Below are 10,406 nucleotides of genomic sequence, written 5' to 3' on the forward strand. Positions count from 1 at the left end.
ACCACAGACAGTTTCATAATGTAAGGTACAGGAACTGAGTGTTCGCTGCTCCTTTGTCCCTCATGAGCAAGATCGCCACTGAAGGACAAAGGAGCAGACATAGTTTTGCACTGAAGAGACCTAGTATCCGAATAACGTTACCATAATAACTTAAAATAATGCTTACTTAAGTACTACAGCAAATGCCATTTAACTCCGAACATCAAAAAAGTTTCTGGGTGCTTTGCATGAAATTACAAATTTAAGGGATGAGGCTTTATTCAGATGGAAACAAGGACTCTCGGTCTCAAGTGATAGTTTGGCTCAATTAATCACTAAAAGACCAAAGGAAAATTAAACCACGCATTAAACCAGTTGAAACACACAAATATGTCGGGATAAGATTTCTTCTTGGTTCTATTTAAGGTTCATGCACGTGTTATGTAATATAAACAACAAGCACTGGTAAAGAAAAGAGGTCCGCCTTTGGGACCTACTAGGGTTGCAAAATGTTTCTTCCAGATGCTGTGAAACCCCAGCAGAAAAGGTGGGCGTTGACCTACACGCACATGCGTCATCAGGCCGGCTCCCACCTACTAAAGGAGGAAGACACCATTATGATTTTTGTTTCAGACAGTTGGATGACTCAAGGTGCACAGCTTGACTTGGCAAGACATTTCTTACATACTTTTGGCATCAACTGAAAAACTGTAATGCTATCAGAATGTGAATATTATAGTGAGTTTTTTCCTTCCTCTAACTAACTTTTCTTCTGCGTGGAGGGCTACCTTGAAAGGGACATTATTAATGCTCTTTATTCCTGGCAGGAGAGAATTTGGATAATCTAGCACTGAAAGGACTAGTGACAGCATTGCATTTTGAATTCGGATACATACACAAAAAATTCGATTCCTCAACGTTGTCTCAGCTAAAAATAAACATTCCCCAGTAAATCACTTGTGTGTACATGAAGAACAGGTCTGTCATCAAGAATAAATCCTACTAAATCCTGTAACATTACTGATAATAGACAAAGGAGTTCCAATCAGATTACACCTGTAATGGGTCATCGCAGGTGAATACCTTCAAATTATTCTGTGTTGAATGCACTTATGCTTTTTACTGTTTACAAAAAAACAAACCGAATAGATTGTTACATAGTAAAAAAAGAAAAAAGACATAGAACATTTATGTACAGTATATAATTGCGAGCCTGTTCTTCCTGTAGTACTTGAAGAATATACCATAAAAGAACTCGTAGTGTGCATTCAGCATTGGTGGAGGTAAGATACACATAAAGATGAAAATGTCAACAACAGAGGAAAAACAAAAGCATATCTAGTCACCTGAAACACCATGCTTTCTGATCTCAAATTGTGAAGCATGAGTCAGTGATCATGAATTAAGAGTGCATTCCTCTAGCTCTGAAAAATCTCACTTGTCATATATTACATATGTATTTATTAAACTAAATGTTATTATGGAAAATTGTGTGGCGACATTGTAAAATGCTTTGAGAATGTTAGTTAACTTTCTTTTTTGTACAAAAGGGGAAATACGTGCCTATTAGGCTAAGAAGCCAGGGTTTCATATTTATTGTTAATCTACTAGTACAAAATTATACAAACGACCGAGGTTTACTAAAACAATAATACAATAAGGGTCTTTCTTCACAGGTGGACCTCTGCGTAATGAAGCACTGAGCTACAAAACAAAACCTTTAGCTTCAAAAGAAATGTTTGCTTTCCCTAATGAAACACGGTAGTTTTGTGCTAGTGTGCTATAATCCAACAACGCAGGAACCGCCTCTTGCCTATCAAGAAGAATAGGACATACTGAGCAGTGTCTGTGAACAATGTGGTTGCAACCAGAGGAGAAAGGAGCAGGGTCATTGCTACTTCACGCCAAAGACAGCTCTTAAACAAGCGTAGGCTACAAAGCTAATTGGTTTTAGGTACTAGAGGTAGATGTCAAATTACAAAACAAGCAAACACAATGTAATTAATTGTACTATATCGTACTCAGGTTAAGCTGTGCAACAGTCATTAAATAAAAAACGTTCACATTGTTTGCTCTAGGATATATAAAAGCAGTAACATAAAATGTTAAAAGGGAGACCCACACAGAAAGGGAGTACGGGGCAATAGATGTGATATACAAGGTTCAACCAGCATGTTAAACATGCATTTCTATGTGGCATAAAGTGAGCATCAAAAGAGCAAATTGCTGAATATCATAAACACATTCAGCAATATTCTGAACCTCTCAAGGGTGTGTACTGACGTTAACGTAGTGAGTGAGCACTCAATAGTTTACAGTCTACAAAAGACCTACATCTATCGCTTCAGCTTACAAATCGTGGCTCATGGAATAATTGTCAAATCTAAATGAGCCATTTGTAAACTCCATGTAGAACATTACCATCTTATTTTTAGCTTATAAAAAGCTAGGAATAGCAAAAAGTCAAAAGTTCTCAAAAATCCTTCCTATTTTCCCATGTTTTTTTTTAATAAGCTGAGGACCTGGCCTAAAAAAAGAAGGAGTCAACATATCCTAAGGAGCATTAAAGCAATCACTGGCCACTACTAAGTGGCTACTGTGTAGTAATAAAGGCAGAGCTTTTCGACAAGTCTTCAGCTGAAGGGTGGGGGGAGGGTTACAATAATACAAATTCGGATTGGGGAAATTAACTGCAAAGACTCCCCAAAGCTCCACCCAAGATATAATCACAGCTACCAGTAGTTTTATGGATAGCACACAGGACCACCACCAATATTTCTGTCCTACTGCAGTTCGGACCCATGTATTTCGATGTACTCAATATTCCAACTGAGCAAAGCAATTCAACTTGGTGAAGAATTGGTCCTACTGAGCACAGATGGAGTCAATATGTCTATTATTCTGCCCGTTACCAAAAATGTATAAAAAATAATAATAAAGAAAAAAGTCAAACCATATCATTAACTGCTCAGAGACATCTAGTGGTCTCATGTGCTGAACAGTGCCAACAATTCAACCAAGATCCGCTTAGCTATTAAACCATCAGACAGCTAACATGCTGTCTCATAAATTCCTCAAAACGTATTTGGTTTTGCGTTTTAAGCAGTACCCCGTCTGAAAAGTATGAAAATGTATTCTTCCATTATAAATGCAGGATATTTCATTTTTGAGGATTGAAAACGTGGCTAAACTAGCAAGAGTTCAAAAATCCATGTGTATGTCACATACTTGACTCCTGGAGGCAAACACTTGTCTGGGACTGTGTCAGGGAACGTAAAATACATCTTCCTTTTAGAGTAGTGTGTGCCAATTAGGCTTAGATTCCCAGGATATTTTTGTTTAACAGCAGTTATTAAACAATTTAATATACCTCCCCTTAACAGTAATATGTTTCCTCGAGCAGTGATATTAACTTTCATGTGCCATATGACTTATCCCACTGTCAAAATGCTGAAATTACAATGAAAGTCAACAAATATACTGCTGAAAAGGTAAGGCATTAGAAATAGTAGGGGAATACGGCAGACTGTTTAGATCCAAGCTTTTTAACAAACAATAAAACAGTGACATTTTTAAACAAGCCGCTTCTTGATTTTTTCTTGTTTTTCACATACTCTGTCAGATTTTAGTGCCGTGTCCACCACTAAGTGAGCTATATTCTTGGCGTGACAGGCTGTGGAGCTCATTATCATCTGAGAAGAGGACATCAGGGACCACTATAGAAGGTGCAGTGCCCTTCACTGTCAGCAGGTGGACTGAAATTAGTGGCAGAGTGGCAAAAGTCTCTGTGATGTGCTAAAACTGTCAGTATAATCTTTGGAGTGATTCATCTACTAACAATTGTTCTATTTATATAAACCGAATAGAGCTTATAGGTTATCAAATTCCAGAGCCTCCACTAATTTCATGTTTTGCAAAAAGAATTCACAAGGCAGTATATATTAGTACTTTTGATTTAACTTACTAGCAAATGTTATTTGTGGAAACATTATTCTACATGGACTGCCAAGTTTCCACGATAAAAGTGATGACTCCATATTAATATCAATGTGAGAAAAATACAAAAACGCTCCTTTAACTGATGTATAAGCCACTGCGACCAAAATAAAGGCATGTGACATGCTAACATAATGTTAAAGTGACAAGTAACAAACTCAAAATATCTAGTAATTGTCTAAAAATAAAAGAGACTGAGTCAAACCACTCAACGAATGCGTCTTCTCATGCACACCGTGACGCTTCATAAAAGAATATTGTAGTTTAATATAATTTCTTGTATACCACACAAAAAATTATTTGCATCTAAGCGCTCTTAAAAAGAGAAACAAAAAAACACCCAAAAAAGTCAAGCAAGGAAGCCGAGATTCAAACACTTTTCATCATGCTGACCTTTTAAACTTAATCACTAGATCGCACTGTCTACTCTTCACACACTTTACATTTGTTTACCTGCTAATATCAAAAGGATGACTAAATCGTCCAGTGTGTGTGAGTGGAAGGGTGCAGGAATGCAGCTATTGTTCACTACACAACAGTCGGAGAGGCTATACCTTTTGTGGAGGATTTACTTAAATGTACCTTATTTGTTTATGAACATTGTAATGTACTCCTTTAGTTTTAGTCTATGGCTTGGTCACGTCTCTCTTCAGCATGGAAAGGACTTTCTGGTACAAAAGAATGACTCTGGGACATGGTTAGAAATGTGTACTTCACTCGCTCCTCCTCTATAATTACATCAATGTATATTTCAATTTAACAAGAGTATTTAGAAAATGGGCATTAAAGTGCACCATTTAACAGATGACCCTGCTAGACATCTCTTAAAGGGGGGGGGGGGACATAGAGTGTACTAGACGTTTCCCATAAAAGACTGACAGCCTTAGCAAATGCACTTCAGCCATGGACTATCGCCCCCTCATGCGAGTGACAGCATTCTGCTCTTTCACAAGAGGCTCATAAGCACCCAAAGTAGCTCCCTTCAATGCCAAGGACTACGATGGCAATGCGTTTTGAGACGGTAAAAATATTTTGTTTTTTCTTCTACAATGTGTTTTTTGTTTAAAAAAATATTGGTGACGGTCCAGTAGCTCTCACAATTTTTTTTAACTAAAACCATAGCAAAAGAAATCAAGCAAGCAAAGACTAAAGGCAGAGAGCCAACACCATACTGGCAACCTTATTAAATACACATATTATAGCAGAAATTAAAATGGGTTTTATTAATCCAGACATGATATTAGAATAACAAATCAACACGTGAATAAGTATTATAGAAGTGTTATTTTATGTTTAAAATGTTACCGGGCGAGGACCCAGAACATTTTAGGAAACGTGATGGAGATTTCAAGGTCCTCGGTAATGGGAATAACTCCTCAAACCCCTTTGTCCTATGCAGATTTGTAATTCTGAAAGCAAAACAAGCACAATAACAGAAAATGAAATAGGCTCTGGTACAGCCAATAGGTTTGACATTGGCTGCCATGGTTTGTCAGTGCTTCTGTCTTGTCATGGTTTTTGCAAACCTTTATCGCTGGCGAAACCAGCATTCCCTCGTTAATAGGAAAAAGACCAAACGACCAATGGAGGGGTGGCTTAAAGCCCCCACGCATGCTATCATTTTACTATAAGAGGATATTGGGAGAGTTTTCAAAGGCAATACACTCATTTTGGCTTAAAAAAATCGGGAGTCTCCCACCTGAATAGTGGCACGTACAAGGTCCCTGCGAGTATATTGTATAACAAAGGGGTATTGGATAACGTCAGACCTAATACAACTAAAAAACACCCGGCTGAGTGAATATAACACGTGTGACTCTCACTAAAACACGTTTTTTAAACTGCCAAAGTCGGTATGAGGGTCCCTTCACGGGGAAATGTGGTTTAACTGAGCCTTTCCATTAAAGTTCACGAAACCAACGCATTTGTATTCATTTTGAAATCTTGTCGCGAGCAACGGAGACTAACGGGTGGCCTCTCGAAAGAGGCAGTAACATAAAAACAAACATTGTTGTGCTGTGGTATAACCACAGAAAAGATCTTTCCCCCTTAGGGTTAGCAGAAAGAGAGACAATTATTTCCACGTATTATGTGTCTTTTTGGCATTGTCCCTTGAAATAATTAATACGCTTCATTATACGTCGAAGAAAACAGTAATGTTAAACTATTATAAAAATATGACTCAATACCCTTCTTAAGCTTCTATTGTTTGAAACTGAAATGTACATTACTGGGGACTGTTTACGTCCCTAGCATGGGGTGGAGCACGATCCCCATGTCAAACTATTTTTGCTGTCAGGTCCCTTTAAATTGATTCATTCACATGTCCAACGCATCACCAGTGCAGAGCCCTATTCTTGCTTATTTCAGTTACACGCAGCCCCTCTACAAATTAATACCACTGAAACGAAAGCCATTCTAATTGCCACTTACCTAACTTGGGGACTGCAACCGTAGAAGTTGTTTGTTGGTAACTAACTTGCCTTTCATGTTGTCACTTTCTCCTTGCTTGCCCTGCAGCCATTCACAAACGCTGTACCCTTACTGGGTCAGCTGAATGGCGAAAAACTGCAAGTTTCATTTTTTTCCTTCCCTGATTGGTCAATATGCAGAGTTTGCTTGCACTGCGAGCTCTGCTGACGCGCCCAATGGAGATGAAACCCGGAAGTGAGGAAGGAACGCCAGCGCCGAAGCTAGACAAAAAAATGCATTATGAACAGCGCCCCCATGAGGCAGTAGTGAATTTGCGCTACTTGACATCTGAAACGTTTCCAAATAAGGAGGACAGCATAAGTAGGAATCACAAGGGCTAAATTTAATTTTGTGAGACTTTCCTTTACTTTTCCAGTTGTGCTTACAGAATTATGACCTAATTGCCTCTGATAATGGGCCGTTCTTTAAAAACGTCTGTTCTTCACGAGCTCCTGTTTTTTTGTTGCATTTTTTTATAGCGCGATCTCAACCCATATGTGCGTGCACCGGTTATATAACACATTCATGTTTTTTGTTGTTAGGAATGGGGTTGTTAACGCGTCCTTTTATGTTAATTTATTACACATTAGGACTCGTTTTAGGCCAATGAATCTTTTGACCCAGTTGAGAAACACAGTAGGACGAGATAGCTAATCAATATATCAATCAATATATCAATAATGTCATCAATATTTATCACAAGAATAAATTTCACTTTAGTCAGAGTCATTAATCAAATTGGCGACGCAACCATGGCCTTTCAGCCATAAATAACCACACCAGTTAATAGAATATCATGGGTTTTATTCTCTATTAGTTACAATCTAAGATTAAATGCATAAATCTCAAAGCTAAGAAACACAACAGCACAGATACGATATGGCAACTTTGATAAGATTTCAATAAGGTAAAAATCATAAACATTAGAATATAACACGGTGTGAACATAGATCAGAATATAGCAGAGTATTGATATCACGTCAGTTCAACAAAGCATTGACTCGGTCGTTTGTCTGTTTGCGTCAATTTGATGATCACTTGTCCTAACCACTAATTAGCATTGGCATGTTGGGCTTCATGCAAAACAATTTAGAACACCAATTTGGAAAACATCTAGCTATGGTCCCTGTCAAAAGCAAGCAGTTGGTACCTAGAAAGGAAAAGCAAATAGACAAATTACAATTGCATTGTCATAATTACCCTCCAAGGATTAGGTCAGCGCACAGGCTCAGTCTTCGTCTTCAGGACATCAATCAAATCTCCATCAGTCAGGATTTAAGCTAAGGGCGAATAAGGGACACTTTCCTCATAAGGAGGAAAAGTGTAAATGGGCAGTCTAAGTGCAAGGATGATTTCTAATAAGTCTCAATTCACCAAACAGAGTGACAGAGTTTCTGGATAAAATCAATAGCATTCCCTAACTAATTCTCTCAACCTTTCTGTGACATGAGTTTTTATCCCTTTTTCATAGAACATTCCCCCAAAATTCTATTGGACATTTACTATACCCCACTATCTTTAACCTATCAAATTTAACATTTGGTAATCCCAATTGTCACCTCACATTAATTCACGGGTCTTTGATTGGTCTTCATAATTGACGTCTTCGGCGGTGGCACATCTGGCGTTACTTCATTCTTTGGCACGTCTTTTGGGTCAGCAGATTCATTGTCCATCGGTCTAAGTGACCTTGTACATTTCATTAATCTACATTTGTTTCAATTTACTCATAACTTTTAAACCAAGGCACCGAACATGCGCTTGGGAACGGATTTAACATGGTTACAGTCATCTTCCAAGTTTTGAAGAAAAGAACATTTGCAGAGTCATAGCCCCTTGCGAGTCAGCATACTGGAAAAACAGAAAAATGCATTTAATATGAGAGCCAGGCAGCTAAACTGCAGCTCACACTAACTTAAGGCCTATAAAGATTTTCGATACAGATTCAACAGTATGGATGTTAATATGAGCTTAATTGATCATAACATAAACATTTTATTCATCATTATTAGTTTGTGTATACATTGGTGGCCATTCTTCGTGGTCATAATCAATGTTCCCTCTAATTTTTTTCCACTGTGTGCGGCAGTGTGCTGTCTCTGTGCGCTGCAGCCAAGGATACGTACGCCAAGAAATTGACCATTCACGCGCACGCAGCGCATAACTAGCCAAGATCTTTGGCATTAGCCTCTCCATACCACTAAAGCAAAAAAGGGATATCATTGCTCCATGCAATAGGGCATCAAGGCAGTTTTGTGACCTGGTTGCACACCCCAAGGACATGACCTGTTAAGTGCCACCTACACCCCAGTTAGAGAAAACAGATGAACATTGCCCGCAGCCTTTAAACGCTGTTTTCATTGACTTCAATCCAGATTCAAATATGAGCATTTTCTGCAATAGGAGAGCACGACTATCGCTCTAAAAGGCTTATTTGAGCTGAGAAAGTGATAATGCATATAAACAACTATGAAGTATGACAATGATGGAAAAGTTCATAACATCACATTTCCTACTGTTCTGAAGCATTTCCTAGCTCATTAACCATTAATTTTCAACATAAATATCACTTGCTTGCGTGTATGCTAAAGTACGCCAAATTATGTTTAAAACACTCCCCGCGGCCTTTAAACGCTGTTTTCATTGACTTCAATCCAGATTCAAATATGAGCATTTTCTGCAATAGGAGAGCACGACTATCGCTCTAAAAGGCTTATTTGAGCTGAGAAGGTGATAATGCATATAAACAACTATGAAGTATGACAATGATGGAAAAGTTGATAACAGCACATTTCCTACTGTTCTGAAGCATTTCCTAGCTCATTAACCATTAATTTTCAACATAAATATCACTTGCTCGCTTGTATGCTAAAGTACGCCAAATGATGTTTAAAACACTCCCGCGGCCTTTAAACGCTGTTTTCATTGACTTCAATCCAGATTCAAATATGAGTATTTTCTGCAATAGGAGAGCACGACTATCGCTCTAAAAGGCTTATTTGAGCTGAGAAAGTGATAATGCATATAAACAACTATGAAGTATGACAATGATGGAAATGTTGATAACAGCACATTTCCTACCGTTCTGAAGCATTTCCTAGCTCATTAACCATTAATTTTCAACATAAATATCACTTGCTCGCTTGTATGCTAAAGTACGCCAAATGATGTTTAAAACACTCCCCGCGGCATTTAAACGCTGTTTTCATTCACTTCAATCCAGATTCAAATATGAGCATTATCTGCCTTAGGGGAGCACGTATATCGCTCTAAAAGGCTTATTTATTAACGTGCGCGCTTGCCGAAGGGGCCTGCGCGATGGGGGAAGGAAAGGTGCGCGCGCGCTCGCGCCTTACAGGGAACATTGGTCATAATTCAGGTGCGCGTTTAAGCAAATCTCTATTATTATAGTTTTCTATGCAGCATCGTCACACATTAATGTATAGACGTTTCATTTTAATATAGGTTATGTAGGGTAAGCTTTCTCAGTCCCTACTCTGATGACTCTCGTCATCACACAAACCTTTCCTTTAACCTTTCATTTTTAATTTTTCACTTTACGCATAATACGCATTTCAACATCTTGTCCCTTATGTGAGCTTTCCCAAATTTCATTGAACATTTTCTCTCTCTCACTTTCTTCGTTTCTCCTGGTTCTTTTGGTCCAATTTCTTTTAATTTTATCATTAATTTTGCATGCCCCCCATAATGTAGATTTTCCTAGTTTATGACGGAAAGTCTTAATTCTATTAAAGACACGGAGGCGAGTATTATGCGTTTCTTCTCTTGCTTTATTAATACAGCAGCAGTCATGAAGAACTACAAATCCCATAAGTCTAACACAGACAGCCAATGGGATTGAAAAAGTAGTATAAGAATATCACAACCAATAGGAATGACCCCATGTCATTGTGATGTCACTTGACTGCAAGCAGCCCTCTTTTCTTGCGAATAGAGTC

General features: G+C 38.2%; 1 protein-coding gene across 2 annotated transcripts in view; it reads right to left on the reverse strand.

Annotated features, from left to right (window-relative positions):
* Positions 1 to 6,543, reverse strand: part of MTFR1L (mitochondrial fission regulator 1 like) — a 152,076-nt gene extending 145,533 nt beyond the window's left edge. Inside the window, exon 1 of one of the 2 annotated variants that reach the window (XM_069223945.1) lies at positions 6,409 to 6,543. The gene's annotated coding sequence lies outside the window, so the exon portion shown is untranslated. The remainder of the gene's footprint in view (positions 1 to 6,408) is intronic. The other variant, XM_069223946.1, reaches the window with a different exon arrangement.
* Positions 6,544 to 10,406: the final 3,863 nt, after the last annotated feature.

This window comes from Pleurodeles waltl, chromosome 3_1 (genome assembly GCF_031143425.1).
Source record: "Pleurodeles waltl isolate 20211129_DDA chromosome 3_1, aPleWal1.hap1.20221129, whole genome shotgun sequence".
NCBI classification, from domain to species: Eukaryota; Metazoa; Chordata; class Amphibia; order Caudata; family Salamandridae; genus Pleurodeles; species Pleurodeles waltl.